This window comes from Astatotilapia calliptera, chromosome 5 (genome assembly GCF_900246225.1).
Source record: "Astatotilapia calliptera chromosome 5, fAstCal1.2, whole genome shotgun sequence".
In the NCBI taxonomy this organism is placed as follows: Eukaryota; Metazoa; Chordata; class Actinopteri; order Cichliformes; family Cichlidae; genus Astatotilapia; species Astatotilapia calliptera.
In genome coordinates, this window is record NC_039306.1 from 31,219,778 (window position 1) to 31,239,826 (window position 20,049).

Below are 20,049 nucleotides of genomic sequence, written 5' to 3' on the forward strand. Positions count from 1 at the left end.
GGTATGTTACGAGTACACGCACTAGCAAATACACTAATAATGTGCAGCTTTGACATATACTGTAACGGAGAAAAAAAACACATATTCTGAGGTATCACTTGCAAATAAAATAGCGCACACAGGTTATGTGGATCTCTGGTAAAATGGTCACTCTTGTCCTATAGTCTCTTTGCACACAAATAGGGCTTATCGATTCCCGAACACATTTCCCCGCATTTGCATAAGCTGTGTGTTGTTTGTGGTATTGTTTCTTTTTTTCCACAGGGTTTGTTTATTTATTTCTCTATGTTAGAAAATCGGTTCCACATTGTCCCTCGATCTGCAGCAGCGGCTGGCGCTGCAGCTGTTAGTTGTTAGTGACTGGAGATGACACAGTTCACCACTTCTCCAAAAAGCCAGCGAGCCTGGAGACCCGCACAGCTGCAGAGTGAGAGGAGAGGAGAGGAGAGGAGAGGATCTCTCTCCTACTTCTCTATCCCAGCCTTCACCAGTGCATCTTCAATTCACTTTGGAGCCCGGAGAACGAGCCGTGCTAACCAAAGAATTCGGCCCAATGACACAACATTAACCCATTTGTACACACAAAGTGCAAAAGCAACAGGCTCACCAGCTGACCTAATGGTTGTTGTGGCAGGGCTTTATTCCCTGGGACCGTTTTGTAACCAAGTGGGCACCATGTGAATACCATCTGTGTACCACTTATTTAAAGCTGGCAGAGGTCCCGTGGCAGCCAATCTGGCAATGAGAAAAAGGAAATAAATTGCATCATTTACTTAACATGCATTTACTGTTGTACCTGTTAAAAGCCCATGACTAAATTTTTTTTTTTTTTCTGGTGCCACCTTTTTCTTTCAGCCAAAACTGTGTTTTATGCGTGACAAACCGAGCAACTGTCAGCGGGCTGATAAAGGAGGTTTTTCAAGATGTTAACCACATGAAATCACATTTGCCACCAAGTATATTAAGAGCCCTAAATCCATTTACACCAAAGAAATCTCCAAGTGCATTATGCACTTCACAGAACCCATAAACAGACAATAAGCATATTGTAATTATAATGCCAACTCTTTAATTACGTGTGTCATTTGGGAATGGTCGAGCTTACTAATTGTCAGAGTGATGTGAAAGGACTGGGGGAGGCTAGAAGGAGATCAAGCCTCAGGCCCCAATGAGAACCATATTCCCCACTCTCCAAGCGTGTTAGAAGGCAGAAAATTCAATTGGCATGGTTCCAAAGAAGAACAGTCCAAACAGCCTTAATCAGCAGGGACAAACTCCATGCAAATCATTTACATTAGCACGAGTGGAGAAAGCAGAAAAATATCTGTGGTTTCACTCTCACAACATGAAAGCAAGGAAACTCCTTTGCCTCCTGTAACTTCAGTAACAGGGCTCTTTATATCAGAAACATGCCTTTAGCTGACACCATCTAAAGAAGCAAAAAAACAAACAAAAGGAGGATAAAATACAAGGCGCCTATGTTTACTCCTTATGTGGAGGTGTCCTCAACACAACATCATTAGCATATTAAAACGTTTACCGGTGAAGCAACAACAACAACAACAACTCTGTGGCTGTAAGTGAATTAGCACTGCATATGTTTTCTTATTTCCCAATACTGATAACGAAAATGTTTAGTAAATAATACAACGCCTGTTAATCGTTCTCTCAATAGTAGCACGTAGCCACCATCTGATAAAAATCATCCATCTGTCATCTGATCAAAAACAACTTGCTAACTGCAAAAATGTTCAGGTGGATTCTGGTGGTGCATTCTACATTATTGTTTTGAAAGACTTCTGACATCAATCACAGGGCAAACCGAATGGAAGTGTCATCACAAACCAAAACATCCTGTACTGAATAATTTGAGGTGAATACTCATTTACCCTTGTGGTTTTATTTGTGTGTTTAAAAAAATCAAATAGAAATATATTTATTTCTGGCAGCTCTAAACTAAAGTTTCTCATCATTTGTCAGCTGACACATTCAACGACACATGCTGATATCTATTCAGTATGAATAAACATTTTAGATGATGCTGCAGGAGTGCTTTGAAACTCATTTTACGGGTGTTTTCACTCTTTTTACTGTAGGCTGTCACAGGAAAATAGTGCATCTATTGCAATTAAATGCTCAAATCTGTGCATATCACCAATTAGAGAAGGAAATATCGTATTTAAAAAGCAGTGGAGAACAAATTAAACAACGTTTTATCTGTTATCTTTAGAGATTCAGGGTTTGTTTGGACATGATCAGAGCCACTTCTGATGTTCACTCCATTTCTTCAGGGGTTTTGCTTGTGTTTTAGGGACTGGAAAGTTTACAGTAAAAATGAAAAATAAAAATAAATAGGTCCATTCTGTCAGCAATAATAGTTTGTTTAGACAAGAACTTCTGTTCTGATGTCAGGAATACAGTGGACCAGAGTCCAGACAAGAAGTCAATTGCCGTGAACAGCCTGTGATACTAACATACGCTGCATATGGCAGTGAATGCGGTGAACAGAGATCACGGAGTGAAATATTCATTCTCTAAGTACAGAGCACCCTGAAAACACTTTGTGAGATGACATCTTCAGATGAATCATCAGCCAAGAAAATGTCAGTTAGACTATGAGAAACTGTCTCCACCATTGTTTACATATTGACTGGCATTATGTGGTTGACCCTGATGAGAACAACTCACAGTCTCCAATGGCATGATCTCACTTGGTGGAAAAAAAGCTGTCACTATGATGGTCACTGGTAGGAGGGTGTGGCGTTGCAATCAATGAAGGTGGAGGGATTTGAAGGCAAAAACAAAACAAATCTATTATTGCTTCTAGAGCATGAAATCATGCATTAGCTAATCCTGTACTGAAACAGTCAATCCTGCATCAGTGATTCTAAAATTTATTGCTCAAATTGTTCTCACCTCTGCTTTTTCCATTGCTCTGTCTATGTGAGGTTGAACTAAACACTTCACTGTGCCCTGGAAGGTCTTTTAAACAGGATCACTATTGATAAAAGAGATCAGAGTGACTGAGTGAAAGAGAAAGCGTAGATGTAGGATTCAGAATTTTCATCTACTATCCATCTCATATTCTAATGCAGCCATTATGCTCTAAAAAGAGACTGCTCATCTATTCATTTTATAGGGCATTTGCAAAAAAGATGACACTGCAAGAGGGTTTGTCAGAGTGATTAAAATTCTTTGAATTAGCCCTTCAATCTCGGCATACAATTGCATATAAAGTACACAGAAATGCACTCAAAAGCCTGGCCCGGCTCCTCTCTGTAGCAGGATATGAAAAGATTGATTTACTCATTTCTCACTATGAGTTGTTTTCAGTGTGAGAAATTGATCGGTCAACACATTAAAACCTTGTACATCATGCACCCCTTATGCACAACATGAAAAGGCTTTCAGAAAAATATCCAATAACTCAAAACAGCTAATTGCTTAAGTTACATTTATAGCATTTACAACAGGTGCAGAAATTTTTAGACAAAAGGCTGTAAACTATAAAATGTCAATTGTACCAGCCGTGAGCTAGAGGGAAAGCAACCATGGAGCATGACACTGAATGTACTTTGATGTCTTTTGCCAGTATCGCTCTTATTAGTCTTACATTTCACAATGTCTGGACTTTTAGTCAGTTTTCACACACTGTAGAAAAGCACGACTTGTGTGAGACCCTGGACCCAAAAGAATATCTAGAATTCCTTTATAATATTTTCTAGAGTACATGTAGATGATTTTCACCTACTTTTCTAATTTCGATTTGACGAGTGTTTCAAAAAGTATGAAATGAAATCAGCAGCTTGTTTTTATTTAAATATTTATTTCCCATAATAAGTTCAACAGGGTAGATGTACTTAAGGAACATGAGACTTTTTCAGATAAATAAAGGCAAATATTGCAAACTACACAAAAGGCAGCCGCTAAACCGTTTAAGTTTCAAAATAGAACAAACGAAACAGACTAAATTGTCAATTCCACTTAAAAACAAAATATTAATTCTAAAAATAAATCTTAGTTTGTTTTACAGAAGAACAGACAAAACTGACTAACTTTTGTCAATATCAAATAAACTGAGAACTAAAAGGAAATTCTCAATCTCTCCTTGTTGTATAGCTTAGCTTTTCAAACAGTTTTAACAGTTACTTTAGTCTGACAAAAGCCGAATGACGAATTAGCGCTTCCAGTCAGAGACTGAGGCTACGTCCACACGTACACGGGTATTTTTGAAAACTGAGATTTTCCGTTTTCGTTTTAAAAAATAATCCCGTCCGCACATAAAGGCAGAAATGAAGGAAAACGCTGCTATGAACATGCCAAAGCAGCAGGTGGCGCTAGATTCCTAACCGTGCAGAAATATTGGCCAATCAGAAGTCTAGAAGCCTCGGTGGGAAAAAGTAAACAAAGCTGGGGCATAGAAGCAGAACCGAGTCGTATGTGTGGACGGACAGTAACTGTGTGTATATGTAAGCATTTAAACACTGCAGAGAGTAGAATTAACAGTAACAGTATTGTAGAAATTCATTTCACCGAAACAATAACGTGGCGCACAGTGTGACGCATGCACCAGTTCATTGTATTTCCAGACTTGCTTTCGGCACAATTTACAGTGCACGCTACTCTGTTTTTTGTCAGACTTGAAATAGCCGAAATACCTTCACACTACGGAACTTCTATGGCTCTTCCGTTCGACAATCTCTCCGGCGTTGGAACCATCATCTGTTTTCTCTTCGGTCACGCTCGGTTGATTTTTCTAGTCGGCACACTCATTTCCTCCATTACCCGCTGGCTGCTTCCCAAACAAACACACGTGCGGCTTGGCACTTGTGCTGTACGTTACAAGTCACGCGACGTGACGCTGCGGCTGTGATTGGTTCGGCTCTGCGCTACTTAATTTGGATTGGCTGATCTTTTTTTTTTTTTTTTAAGAGGACAAGAGCGGCGAGGTCTATCGCGATAGCTTAATTTCTCTATCGAGTAAAAGTTATATCGCGATACATATCGTTATCGTTCTATCGCCCAGCTCTAATCCATAGCCTTTTGAGTAATCACCTAAAAATAGAAAAACAAATAAATAGAGAAACAAAACCAATCACAAGCCCACCTTGTGTAGGTGGTTTTAGTAGCACAACAGATGTGAATTATGGTTACAATTCCCCCTTCTATTCCTGTTGAAAAAAAAGTTGCCAGAAAGTGTTTTTGCAGAACGGGAAGTTGAAAGGACATCAATTCAAGTTAAAAACTCTGTGTGAAATTCTCAGCATATGACTTCTTGAGTTATGACGAGGCATTAGTTTCGAGAGGCCTCGACTTTTGATTTCTGAATTCCAAAATTCAGTCATTTACAGCCTCGAGTCCAAAGTTAAGGAAATTATCCAAATACGTTCAGTGATTCTATCAAAAGTATTAAAGGTATATACAGTGAAATGAATAATACATACGTGTGTGTGTGTTTTGTTTTTGTTTGTTTGTCTGGTAGGAAACCTGGCATGGGAAAAGAATTTGGTTGCTTTTTTTATGCACACTGTTTCAATGTGTTGTAAGCTTGACCGGTACATAAGTCACTATAAACACAAAGTCAGCCTTTGGCGTTCCCAGCGTCACTTTTTGCAGAGACTGCGACCTGAAAGTGACGTGCTGTTCACATCACTCCTTAAGTACACAATTAGACTTTTTCTCATGCTTTTAACTCTACTACCTGGAACAAAATAAGCAACAAATAGGTTTCAGTTCTAGTTTAGTTTCTCTCTGTGACTCACCCACTCATTCTCTTGTTCTGTCTCCATCTTTTTTTAGACCAGCTGCATTACCCAAGTCCCCATTCACATCAACTGCAATTGCACATTTATGAGAGATATTTAAGAGCTTATGTAAATCTTGTACAGAAGCTGATCGCTAAGGTCTGCCTTTTTTTTACAACTACTTTTTGCTGCTGTCTTTTTCTTGCCACCGTAAACACTCATTTTGTTCACAGGTCACGTTTTACAAATAAGCTATGTGCCTGTTGTTCTAGCATGCTGTTATGTCACCTGAGCACAATGTGCACGTGCACGCTTACTGTCAAGAGAGAAAGCCGACTGGTCTTAGGAAACAGAGAAATACTGCCGTTGAAATGCTGCTACAGCACCTTCTACACGATTCAGACAGCACTGAAGATACAATAAAAGTACATTATTTAAACTACAATACTATATTTTGTTTAATTTTATTAAGAGAGCTCTGTTCCATAAATTATATACCTGAACAAACTGGAAATAAAACAAGCATATGAATAGATCAACAGCTAATTTCATGACACCAATTTCATGAAACGCTATTAGTGTCACCCCCACATACTAAACAAATCAACGAAATGTTTAGACTTACATGATGATATAACAGTACTGTAGCATTCGTCTCAGGATTAACAACTCTGATAGTAACTGTGCAGTATTGACACTGCAGGGTGACAAAGCACTGCATTCAGATTTCAGGGTACAGATTTGACCAAGTTCACCTCCGTTCCATTTTACTGTGCCACTTGCCGTGTGTAACGCTATTACAGGTTGTTAGTGCACTGCTTTGTTTGCTGCCATTTGATTACTTTTTGCAGGATAACCGACAGCCACTGCGGTTGCCGCCTCCCATCGAAAAGGGACTTTACACACGTTTGCAACCTCTGATGCTGAGCCGCTCTGTGAAAGCCACAAATGTATCATACCTGACAAGGATCTCTGTGGATCTCAACTTTACACCTGATAAACACAAACCCGGAAATATTATACAGACTGGGAGTCTAGAACAAGTCAAATATGAGACTAAAATTATTTCAAAACAACTGTGGCTGTAGGAGTGTCAACGTCTGGTTTTTTGTTTCCCGCCGCAATTCAGCAACTTTGTGTAAATTGCAAACTTGCATTTTGAAGAAACGCCAAACTCAGACATGTTTCGCCAATTGGTTACAATGAAATTAATAATAATTGCTTTGTGGACGTGGCTGGGACTTGAGTTCATTGTGGCTTTTTGGTATTTAAAATATTATTGAAAAAACCCTCAATGAAACAACAGCTGAAAATAACGTAAATCTTTTTTCTGGTTTAAAAAAAACATTAAAAAAAACGAGTAACTACTTGAAACTGGCAAATACTGTCGCACACAATGGAAATATTAAATAGGAAATTATACACTGTTTTCCCACAATCTCCTTTTAAATTTTTCATTATTATCTTGCTATTCATATGTTAGTCATTTAAATGTAAATTATTTTATTACAATTAACGTTATTTTAAAAAACTGGGTGTAGACTTCATTCAATTTGTCTAAATTCATTTGTGACAGTATCATCTGAAGACACTATACTGTGGTAAAATGTAACTTTGTGTAACTTTGCTTTGTTTACAAAAAAAAAAAAGGAATGATGCATAAAAAAATATCATCCAGTACTACCAAAGTTAGCGATATCAACAAAACTACTTTAATCACAAAAACAACAGTGTTTATCTAGTCAGCACATGCAGCAAATGGCTATCCACATTATCTGCTTCAACACATAATTCCAGCCCTGGCTAATCTATTGACCAAAATGATTAAAGAAATAACTCCTGTGAAAATAACCATCTCCAACTGAGTGGTTTGGGAATGGAGCCCCACCCTGTTTACAACACTGAGAACAAAAACAAACTCCCTCCAAGGAGGCCAGGCAAATGCAAGTCACACACTCCAACCAATACAGGCAAACAACAACAACATCTGAGGATCTACTGGGAGAGCGGGCTACCAAACAACAGCAGCCTGCACACAAACAAGGTGAGAGTTTCGAACTGTCAGAGGGAGTGAACTGGAGACTGAAAGAAAGTCTGTGTGTTTGACAGAGAGAGAAAGCGAGACTCGGTGTGAAAGTGGAATTGAGTAGCAAAAGAAAAGTCAAATACCACCCGCGCCGCCCCAGTCTCAGGTCAACTGAATCATCAGGAGTCAGGGAAGATACCGTCACCGCTTTCCATGAATAGCTCACAAAACCACATCAGAATGACTTCACCGAAGCAAAAACAATAGTTTGAGAACACTCTTCCTCAATATCCAGGGGACTCTGAATGAAGAAGTAATGAATCTCAGTTAACAAGGCCATTATCAGTGAGAGAGCTACATCATCCCGATGGACTACGGATCCATAAGGCCCTTACGTCCACTGGCCTTTTATTGTCGCTATTATCTCCTAAGGTATGCCATTAACAATTGTACAAAAAAAGATGAAAGTATCGTGTGTTTGATCTCACACTGTACATCATCATAGTAAACAATGAGGCTGTATAAGGGACACAGGCCCAATTAGCCATCTCTGCTCTCAGCTGTCAAGTGTTTAAACAGCTTGCTAGGATGATAATAGTAACCTGCATACTTTCATCTGTGCTCCAGATTCATCAGCAAGGTAGCACCTTTGCTTAAGCGCTGCACTGCATCTTGGGTAATTACTGCTTCCCAATTACCTCCCAGCTGGTAAATATATATCAAATAAACAAGCAACAACCCGTCAATTAGGAGCGCCGTTTCATAATGGGGGTACAAAATGATGTTTTATGCAGAAACAGAGGAAAGCAGAGAGAAAGGGGTAGCATTCAACATCAAAGTGAACTTGTATCTGTTAACTGCACTTACAGTACATCTGAGCATAGCAGTTTGTGAAATAATTAAATCACACGTGTTTACAACTAGTATGAGACTCTAATTAAAGGTATTTTTAATTACAAACAGGGTGAAAAAATACAGCTTGTGATGGTGCTGTTGACTGAGAATGGACTTAAAAATGAAATGTGGCCTTTTCTTCACAGATGAGTGAAGTGGGACAGTAACATTGTCGAATTCAAAGGCAAGGAGAACAGCTGCAGCAACAGTCTGTCAACAAAATTTGCATTGCTGCTCTTTCCTCATCTCCATTACTCTCTCCTGTCTCTCCTCAAGCCCACGGAGCTGCCGGCTCAGATCTGAGTACTCTGATGGCTTATCACATAGCGAGCAGCAGGCTAAGCCGGAGTGATGCGCCCAAAAGACATGATCAAAGCACACCAACTTTCCACCCAGCAATGATGATGGAAGAGCAGGCTCTGCCATGTTATGTTTCTTATTATGCTTGGACTGGCAAGTGAAAACACAGCAAAGAAGTCAAAGATGAGGCCCTAAAAAAATTTCTCCTGCAACCTCATTTTATATTTTTATTATTTTATTTTTTCATATCCCTACTATACTTACAGAGGCTTAAATAGTAGTCTGTGACATTTTCCTATCAATAAATGTCAGTTTTGCTACTCTTATTCCCACATACCATAGTATTGATCTAATCTACAAGCAAGCCCTGAAAGCTTTTATTTTGAAGTGCTAGAGATCCAGCTTTGGATAGGTTTTAAGATTTACACAGTGCGATTCAAGTAAAGTCTCCTTTTCTTCTGCATGAACAGAGAAATCTGTGCCATAGCATGAAAAGCCACCAAAGATAAAAAGTGAAAATTACAGCGTGGCAACACAAGAATCAAACTCTTCACGAACAGACAAACTACATCGCAGATCTAACCACACGGCTCAACTAGAAAACGGATTCTAGTGAAGTCAGCTTAAAGATACTAAACCACACAAGTTGCCACTGACATATTGAAAACATTTTTTTTTTGCCTTTTTTTATTACAATTTTTGGATTATGATTTTTCACATTGTATTGAGTCACGTCTACGTTAGATAAATATCACAATTCCTACACCAGTGAAACAGGCTGACTTTTTAACACCCTGCATCATATGAGCTCTGGAATTACAACACAGCTGACCCTTTTATCTCAACAGTAACCATTAGGGATGCACCCAATCACCTTTTTTTCCATTATACCATGTCCTAATTTAACACCGTTGGTGGTTAGGTGTAAATAAGATGCATTCCTCACTGTGAGAAACAGAGTGGGACTGTATAAGACAACATTGGTCTTGACTCAGACACTGCTTTCCAAACCTGGTAAAATAAAAAGTAACAAATAAATACATCAATTTTACCGACTTTAAAGAGAAAAAACCAAATACAAAGTTTAGAAATCGTATTCATCTTAATCATCGAATTCATTTGCACTAGTTTAATCTCACTTCAGTGTAGGCAGCTGTTATTTACGGTCATGTATAGTAGTGTAGTTTCACCTTTCCTCCACTCAGTCTGAGTGCACTTTATTTTACTGTTCCTCACACACACACACACACGTTTACATGGAGTGGAGAGAGGATACGAATGAAGTGAAAAATATTAAAAGAGCTGGCAACAACACTTAATGTTACCACAAGTGCAGTAAACACAAAACATAAAAACACTGAGAGAGACCAAGAGAAAGAAAGCATCACTGCAGTTTTTCAGTTGACCACAGTTTGCAGGTTATCTTCAAATTTTGGCAAACATAGCCATGAAATCTATTGACATAACTAGCGTGAAAACCCCCCAAACTGCTGAGATTTTCCTGTTAGCTTCTTCGATGCTACTTTAGCTCTCTGCTTGCACCTGATTCACTGCTGCTGATATATGGCATAGTAACTTAGATCATATTGCTGTCATTGATGGTTGAGTCAGGTTTTGACGTCAGGATTTTCCTGATATTCTATCCAAACATTAAATTAGTTCATCTGTGATTACGGTTTTATCTTTTTTTCTGCAGTGACAAGCAAAGCAACAAACGTTAGTGTCTACATCACTTCACACTGTAAGGAAAAAATACTTATCTGCGAGACAAATCACACACAGAGAGAGGCTTCAAACATAAGTCAGTGTCTACATAAACTATGGAAGTTTTAACAGAGTTGAGAACCACTTACAGTTCTGATGTCACAAACTGTCACAAGTGGCTTTAGATTATTCTCAGAGCTGGCTTCACTTCCTGTCCATGTTGTCCTGGAATGACAAACAGAACAGCACGTTATTATCTAGGGGGTCAGTAAACAACCTATATACACTCAAAACACACACATATGTGGTACATCTTTAGGTAGTGTATAAAACAAATACGCTATTATGTTGTTATTACACTGGCAAATATTAATAATAAACATATTTCTATCATAATGTTACACTGATGTTCAGGTCACAGCTTCTGAGTAATGTGTGAGTGAATCTGTGAGCAAAACAAACCGGGATGTTGCAGAAATACGGTTCATTGACACAAAAAAAAGCCTGATTAAATTCAGCCGAAAATGTGAGTTAATCTGTGTGAATGATTATCAATACATTTTGGAGAAAAATCCCTAAAAAATGATATTATCAGCCCAACCGTGCAACATCATAAACACACACACAGACTGGACAGCTGATAGAAACAGGTGCTGAGGTTCAGCCTGGCAGCTGAGCACAGCTTGCAGCATATGCCTGAGCCCCTCATGTCTGGACCAAAATGTTTGTAGCTTACCTGCATCCTTCCCCAAACCTTCTGTGGTGTTGTATTACAGAGGAAATTCTGATTTTTAAGCTACTGCATTGTAGCTCGAGAGAAAAACATGGACTCGTAGGAATAAGAGCACAATTATCATATTAAACTGTTTGGATATTCGTATAAGTCTACCAGCAACAATTCATAACACTGTCTATTCACTTATTTATAACTAGCTAAATTTGGAATATTTTGATTATTTACTAAAAATATATAGATGTGGATGGGTTCCGCTGCACTCCTAAAAACACCAGTGTCCCTTCTCTTAAATTGTTTGTTCCTGTTTGCTTTCTCTTATGTGATTAAAATAAATACATTTTATTTTGAAATCCAATGTAAAAACACCATAGAGGATAAAGTAAATATTCTTATATATTTAAACAGCTCAAGCATAATTTATTTCCCAGCAATAAACAGGCTGTGCTCCAATGTTACACTGTATTCCTAAAACACAACACCAGTAGTAAATTCATTTTGTAACTCAAGTTAATTGATTGTAATTGCATGCTCTCTCTCCTCCCATGCAGGCGGATGACATTTTTTTGTCAGCATCCCTGCCTTTATTAAGGACAGATGACAGTAGAAGACAGTAATTAATGGCTGCCCAAGTTAATAGCCATCCTGAGCGTTTTGGCAGTCTCCATAGAGACCGAGGAGCTGCGCAGAGCTCACCTGAAGCTGTCCACTCTCTGACCAATCGCCTTTGCTGTCACAGAGAACAGTCTGCCAGGGGCCGCGCCACAGGGGCCGGGACACACTAACCTTTACCCTGGAAATATTGTTCTGCTTTCCTTTGTTATCCATTCATGTAACACGGCATTAATGAGCATGCTACACTCATATTCATATTGCCGGTACTCTTCTCCCCCTTTTGTGTCGTGTGAATCAAACATGCAAAAATCACACGACAAATTCATTTACCAGAAAATTCCCTTTTATTCATCTGTCACTTGTCTTGGTTTGTGGAAGAAAAAAAAAGGTTTCGAGCAACTGGTTTTGAGGGCGTCTTGTAATCTGCAATCAAATGAGGGGTGAAGCAGGCAAATAAATCTGAAGGAAACAATATAGTGAAAGCAGAACCTTATTCCCACACTGGACCCGAAAATAACTCTCCTTATCATTCAGCTGCGAGCTCGGGTGCACAGTCAGTTTACAGCCCCTCTGTACCCAGCACAGGGTATTTCAATGTGTGTTCACAAATACTGAGCCGTCAGATGAAAGAGAGGGCCGCTCCACTCAGGGATGGGAGTCCTCGCACTGAATGCATGAGTGACTGATTACTTTCTTACCAGTTGAACCTCGGCTCTCTACAAAGAAGAGCCTTACCCAAGCCTGAAGAGGCCAAACTAGTAACAAGGGCTTTCTAAATTATACAAAATCACAGATTGGTGTGTTAAGCATCTTGCGTCATTACAATGCATACAGCTGCTCTTCCTCAAATTTCAAGCTATTTTTTTAAAATCCCCCTTGCCAACTCAATTTATTCAGTTTCAGTACGGAGCAGGAAAGTACAGTCTTTCTCATTTGTAGACGGAGGCGTGGGGGACACACTTAGGTCGTTCCCATCAGAAACAGCAGAAGGTTGAACGTCTGTATGTAATAGCCGTGTCAAACAGCAGGCCCTGGAAAAGTTGCAAAGAAAGTTCATCCTGAGTTTTTCCTTTTTTCTTCTTTTTTTTGGGAAACCTGGGTCAGCATTTGCGAAGGTCCATTTCTGCATAAGTGAGCACACAAACCCCAGTGCCTGTTCAAATAGTCTGCAGCTCTCTCTCAGGCAGCTCATGACAACAGCCCAGCAGCAGCACTGTTTGATCTCCAATGTTTTCCTTAATCTGGGTTGTCAAGGTTCGCTTGTTGGAGGCTGTTTACTTTACTTCTCCTACAAAAAAGTGTTTTTTTCCCCTCAGACAATGACTAATCCAAAGACCAAGAAGGAGGGAGCACTGCCAGCAATAGTTGTTAAAGCTGCAGTTTCCCTTTTGTAAAATTTCAGATTTTAGTTGTCAGCTGCAATCTTACTGTATGAAACATTAGGGCAAGACTTTATTTATTTATATTTATTTACTTTAGTTATTAAAAAAAACTATAATAATTTTTGGCACTATTTTAATTCTGCCTAATATTAAAAATTAATACAGTCTGAGTGTATCAGATAATTTGTTTATTAGTTATCCACTGTATTTGTAAATAGTGCTTATTTGCCTGTAAGACCCCTTTTAAAAATACACTTTAAAATAATTTTAAGAAAATGTTTTAACGTGTTTGCAATAGGTGAGCTTAAATGCTACTGTGCTGTACAACATTCCTTTGCACAAATAATAATGTTACTGTCTATTAGTTTAAAAAAAAGTTTAACTACACTATTGCAACAACTTGATCTGCAAATATTAAATTAACAAACAAAACAATCTCCATTTTCCGTACAGTGATCGCAGCTCCAGCCAATTTACATTTATGAAAATGTTCAACTGTAACCCACAGCACATCTTATTCAACACAACCATTGTCTCACATCCTGTGCAAACCACTATAAAAGTTGAAATATATAACGTTTAACACTTTCAAAGCGCTATTTTACGTTACCACAGCCATAATTAGGAATTAACTCCGTAATTCCTTTGTGTTAATGAAACGTTACGAAATGAATATCCGCTTTTACTTGTGTTGGGTACACAGCCTTACCGCTGAGCAGGGAAGCCACACCGAAAGAACACGCTTGAATAACGCAACTGATGGACAGCTAAATAAAAGTAATGATAACTTTCAAAGTTGAGGGCTTGCTACACTTCTGACTTCCTCCGGTCTTTCTGAGTTTGGAGCACAGCTAACACGTGGGGGAAAAGCTCCATCCCTGGTTTCACTCCAAAGAAATCACGGCACTCAAAACTTCCCCTTCACCGTGTAAAGTTTAACAAAAAAAACAACTTTTACAGCGCATCCTTAATATGTAGCGTAGTAATTACGGTCTGTTAGCGGCCATTGCTAAGCAGCACGTTATAAACATGTAGCATTCATTTTGAAAATACTTTTTGGACGAGAGGTGCATTTCCCCCCGGGGTCTCACGAGTAGCCTCAACTAAGTTAGAAACCCAACTTTTCCCAAAAAAGAAAAAGAACAAAAAAGCAGAGGGTAAATATAGAGTCGTAAAGATATTCTTGTAAAAGCCGCTCGGTACAGCTGCATTAAAACGGCGCTACCTATCGCCCTACGTTATAATAATACAGGTGTATATTTATTTCGCTATTTGTAACAATTCGGCAAACAGCAAGACAAAACCGAGACAAACTCGGTGCGAGTATCCGAGTGCAGCTGCAGCAGCCGCAGCAGGTATCTAGACACGAAACAGCAAAGCTAACGTTAACATTAGAATAGTAGTGAAACTTACCAGAACGGAAAAAAACGCTTTACAGCAGCTAACAGGGCGCACGCGGAGGGTACCGATTCGCTAGTATGAGATAACGAAGCCGTGCACGCGAGCTTGTGTACCGAGAATGCGTGCAACAACAAATCACACAGTAAACAGTGAATATTACTCCGCCCGGGAGGTGGAGGGGGGGAACTAACTAAGTAACTTAAAAGATAATCTTACCGAGGGCGTCGAAATAAAGCGAAATGTGGAGTTTCACACTCGCTGCCTGCCAGTCTTTCTCGCAGGAAAAGGCACGAGCTCCTTGCTTAATGTTCTTATTAGATTTTAACACGCTGTGAAAAGAAGGAGGAAAAAAAAGGAAGAATCGCTGATTTGGATGTTGTTGTTTTGATCTTCCAAATCCGTGACGTCATATCCACCTGAGGTAAACAACGTTCATTGCATTGCAGATCCTAACATCATAGTCACAAGTACATTTCAGTAGCACTTAGTAGCACTTAGTAGGTCCTTTCTATGGGGAAATGTAATGATATGCATTAGTTTTAGCTGAAAATGTGACAGGAGAGAGGGGGCTGTCAGAAAAGCTAAAATCTCTAAGCTCACTAATTATAACTGAGGCTGAATGAACTTCTATTATTTCAGAAAAACTCTCCTGTCTTTTTTTAAAATTATTATTTTACTATTATTTTTTCTGATCTATGGTTCATCATAACTCTTCCAAAGCCTCACTTAATAAAAAAGAGATAAATGCTTTGACATACTCATCATACATGTTTTAATCTCCAGCTTTGAGGAATTTTAAGCATTGATGGTGGTGGTGGGCAGTACAGACAGTATAGATAATCAAAGTCCAGGTTCTTTTCAGTATGGGCTGCATATCATTTTCTAACATGTAAGCCAGCTCCTCTGGATGTTTTAAAGGGAATGTCAGCACACCTACATTTCAGCAAAGTTGTTTCACTGTTTGGAGTAACTGTTCTGGTTTAAAAGTTTTGCTCACTCTTACACAAAAGCAATTATACAAATGCAACCACAACTCAAATGCCCTGGAGAAGAGACTGGGAAGGTTTAAGTGTCCAGTTAACGCTGAGTGTAAGGCAGCATTAATGTGCCCTCAGAAAATACTCTGAATTTCTTTGATTCATTCCTCTTTTTTGGCCTTGATCAATATTGGAGAAGCACAGCTCACTTCACTGTAAAGGACATTGCATTTATCATGGCCGCATCAGAGCTGAGCGCTGCTGATGGACCTCTGATGAGAGACTGTTTCTTAGTAGAGAGCGCCACCCTCTGGTAGCACACTGTCATGAGACGAATTACTCTAATATTTCCACTGAACAAACACTCGCATTTTGAGGTTATTGATATTTGACTTCATATAATCAATCCCCCTAACAAAACATGCACAATTTCATATCCACAAGCTTCTCTGATATTCATAATCCATTAATATATGCTTTTTTGTTTTGTTATTTAAGTCTTGGCATAAACTTTGTAAGTTTGAAGCATCCCATTGCACTGGTATTTAAAATAATATAGCATTTAAACCTTTAATATACCATTACTAATGATGATAAAGATTTTTATATATGTTTTTTGCCTGGTAAGTTTTCCTGCGATTCACCAACTGGAGTCTGGTGTCTGTCACTGAGCGTAATACATATACTGCTCACTGACTTGGCACCAAACACTGATTATTCCACACAAATAAAAACACTGTGTCATGATCCTAATAATATTTCTGTGTTGCCTGCAGGAGGCTGCTGTCTACAGTTCTGCACCTAAATGTCAGATTTCTTATTTCTTATGTTACTGAGAGACTGTCAGGCGATCTTCTGCCCTGCTGCAGTTACCTCTGACACCATCAGCAGTGCACCAAAAGTCACAGTGAGCTGACATTGTCCCTGTTACTTCATAGTGACAGTAACAAACAGTAAAATACAGCATTACCAACTACTTCCTGTTGTCTCTTGAAATGCTTCACATAAACTAGGTCTGTAAAGGCTTTAAACATTAAAAAAGAAAAACAAACAGGTTTCATTTTTAAAATAAAAGAGTTAAAGAGAGTAAAATAAGATCCCAATTTTGTTTGTGTTTTGTGTTTAGTTTTTTTTAAATAAACTGTATCAGTAAAGTGTACAAGTGCAAGTTATAGAAAAAAGATGATGTTCTAAAAATGCTTTGTTTACAGTGTATGTATTATAGCATGTAGCTCGTGGGTGTTGTATAAATTTACAGCCCTTGAAGGCCAGAGCACAAGACAGCTGTCCTTTGAGCAGTTTATTTCAATTCATTTTAATTCAGTTTCATTGGTATAGAACCAAATCACGGAGGCAGAGACACTACAATGATAGAGAGAAAACCCCAACAATCAGATGACCCCCTATGAGCAAGCAATTGGAAGAATCTCTTTTAAACAGGAAAAAAACAACAGCAGAACTAGGCTCAGGGAAGGGCAACCATCTGCCATGACGGTTGGGGATGAGGGGAAGAAAGCAGGACTAACTACATGATTTATCAAAAAGGAAAGCTTTAAGCCTAATCTTAAAAGCAGAGAGGGTGTCTCCTGAATCCAAACTAGCAGGATTTATATGTTTAACTATAATGTCGGGACCTTCCTCTAAAACCAAAGTGTTCACAACTGAAGAAATAAAAACAATTAAATGCAGGCAAATGGCCAAAACCAAAGATAAGATTTCACACAAGCGAGCATACGTCTCTGTGGTGCGCTACCTGTTGTAGCCTATAAGCATTCACAGACAGATCAGTCACTGTGGGCCCTAAAATGAAGAGCCTCCTGTGAGCCTACACTGCATTTCAGTTCAAATACTAAACTGTCAGACTCAAACTTTGACACCCAAAACACGCACATCTGGCTTTTGAATGTGTCTGCACTCTCGTTGTGATGCAACTACATGATCACCACAAAATTCCTATAGGAGTTGCACTTTACTCTGAGTTGTATTTTCTGCAGCTTTTCATTTGATTAACATAAGGTTGTAAACATGATTGTCTGGTGTAATTAAAGATAAAAATCCAAATGTCTATAAAGTCTTATGGCGTTAATCTAACACACAATCCCAGCTTTCTATTCCTTCATGGGCTTGATCTGCATGTCAATACTGGATCTATGAGCTCAGCAGAGCCCAGCAGCCATGTGCCTGTGTCGGAATTTATTATCCTGTTTTGTTGGTGTCATGCTGGCGATGTGTCGTGCGGATTAAGGCCCCGACTTGATGGAGTGTAGTTACAAATTAATTGAGGATCACTATCAGTTACGTAACAGCCTCTCTACACATACGCGTGCACACAACAAAGTAATTAGCTTTCTGTTAATTAGGTAATTAAGCAAATGAATAGGAGCTCCTCTTGATTTCAAACGGGAGGGGCAGATGGCTTTCATACAGTGTTTTTCCCCTTGCTGCCGTGGGCTGTAGCACTGAAAGTGTGATGAAAGGAAGAGGACTTGAGGAGGAAGTGTACAGATAATGACCTATAAAGAACTGTTAAATGAATAAAAGGAAGAAGAAGAAGCAGGGGTTAGGTTACCAAAGACTGCCTCTGAAAATATGAATGGCAAGACTGCACAGGCCTTATATGTTTCCAAATTTTGTGAGCCAGAAAGTTAGTAAGATAATGCTCTGTTAAAATGACATATATATACACACACATGACATTACTATATACAGGGTGGGCCATTTATATGGATACACCGTAATAACATGGGAATGGTTGGTGATATTAAAGTCCTGTTTGTGGCACATTAGTATATGTGAGGGGGCAAACTCCTCAAGATGGGTGGTGACCATGGTGGCCATTTAGAAGTCGGCCATCTTGGATACAACTTTTGTTTCTTCAATAGGAAGAGGGCCATGTGACACATCATTCAGTGTTGGATTTGCCAAAATGTGGACGCAAGAAAACTGTCACTAATGAAGAAACATCAGTGGCTGTCCTAGCTTCATTCAGCAAGAGTCCACAGCGTAGCACTCGCCGCATGTCACTGGAGAGTGGTATTAGTCGAACATCCCTTCGGCAGATATTAGCTACTCACAAATGGCACCCTTACAAACTCCAGCTACTGCAGCATCTCAACGAGGATGACCCAGATCGGTGCACAGAATTTGCAGGATGGGCAAAACAAAAATAGGAACAGGACCCTCAGTTCATGCAGAAGATTTTGTTCAGTGATGAGGCAAACTTTTATGTGAATGGTGAAGTTAACAAACAAAACCACCGCTATTGGTCTGACACTAACCCACATTGGATGGATCCCTCCAAGACTGTTGGAACAACAAAAGTGATGGTTTGGTGTGGTATGTGGGGTACAACGATAGTGGGTCCATTCTTCATCAGTGGAAACCTCAAGGCCACTGGATATGTGAAATTGCTACATGATGATGTGTTTCCCTCTTTATGCACTGAAGCTGGCACGTTCCCTGAGTTTTTCCAGCAACATGGTGCACCACCACATTATGGGTGCCAGGTCCGAGCATTCCTAGATGAACAGTTTCCTGGAAAGTGGATTGGTCATCGTGGGCCAGTTGAATGGCCCCCAATGTCTCCCGATCTGACCCCCTTAGACTTTTATCTTTGGGGTCATCTGAAGGCAACTGTCTATGGTGTGAAGATACGAGATGTGCAGCACCTGAAACTACAGATACTGGATGCCTGTGCTGGCATTTCTCCTGCGGTGTTGCTATCAGTGTGTGAAGAGTGGGAGAAGAGGGTTGCACTGACAATCCAACACAATGGGCAGCACATTGAACACATTTTATAAGTGGTGAGAAACTTGTAAATAACTCATGAAAGAATAAAGTTACGTTGCAACCAAGCACACCATTGTTTTTCTTGTGACACTACCAATAAGTTTGATGTGTCACATGGCCCTCTTCACTTTGGGATGACCTTCTGAGGAGATAAAGTTACCAACCAGCAACCAGCTTGAAAATCACATGTTAAAACACATGTTTCTAGGCATGCATTTCTTTGATTCCATTACATGTGATGCCTTTTTCCCTCAAGCTGTTTAGCCATCTTGCGTTCTGTTTAAATCTGACCTTTGAGTATTTATTTTCTGCCTGTCTGTCAAAGCACTTTGTATTTTTTTATGGTGCTGTATTAACAATGCATAGTTTTCTTTACTTTATCCGGCACCATATTTTACAAAGTGAAGATGATGATGCATTAAGTAAGACTAAGTGACTGAAAACTAAAACACATCAGGAAAATGTTTACTGAAACCACACATTA

General features: G+C 39.2%; 1 protein-coding gene across 6 annotated transcripts in view; it reads right to left on the reverse strand.

Annotated features, from left to right (window-relative positions):
* Positions 1–15,256, reverse strand: part of foxp1b (forkhead box P1b) — a 147,921-nt gene extending 132,665 nt beyond the window's left edge. For 3 of the 6 annotated variants that reach the window (XM_026168895.1, XM_026168898.1, XM_026168892.1), the window contains exons 1-2: positions 14,812–14,957; positions 10,818–10,893 (exon numbers count right to left, since the gene is read on the reverse strand). The gene's annotated coding sequence lies outside the window, so the exon portion shown is untranslated. Of the gene's footprint in view, positions 1–10,817; positions 10,894–14,107; positions 14,788–14,811; positions 14,959–15,015 lie in introns of those variants that run through there. The other 3 variants (XM_026168893.1, XM_026168894.1, XM_026168900.1) reach the window with 3 other exon arrangements.
* Positions 15,257–20,049: the final 4,793 nt, after the last annotated feature.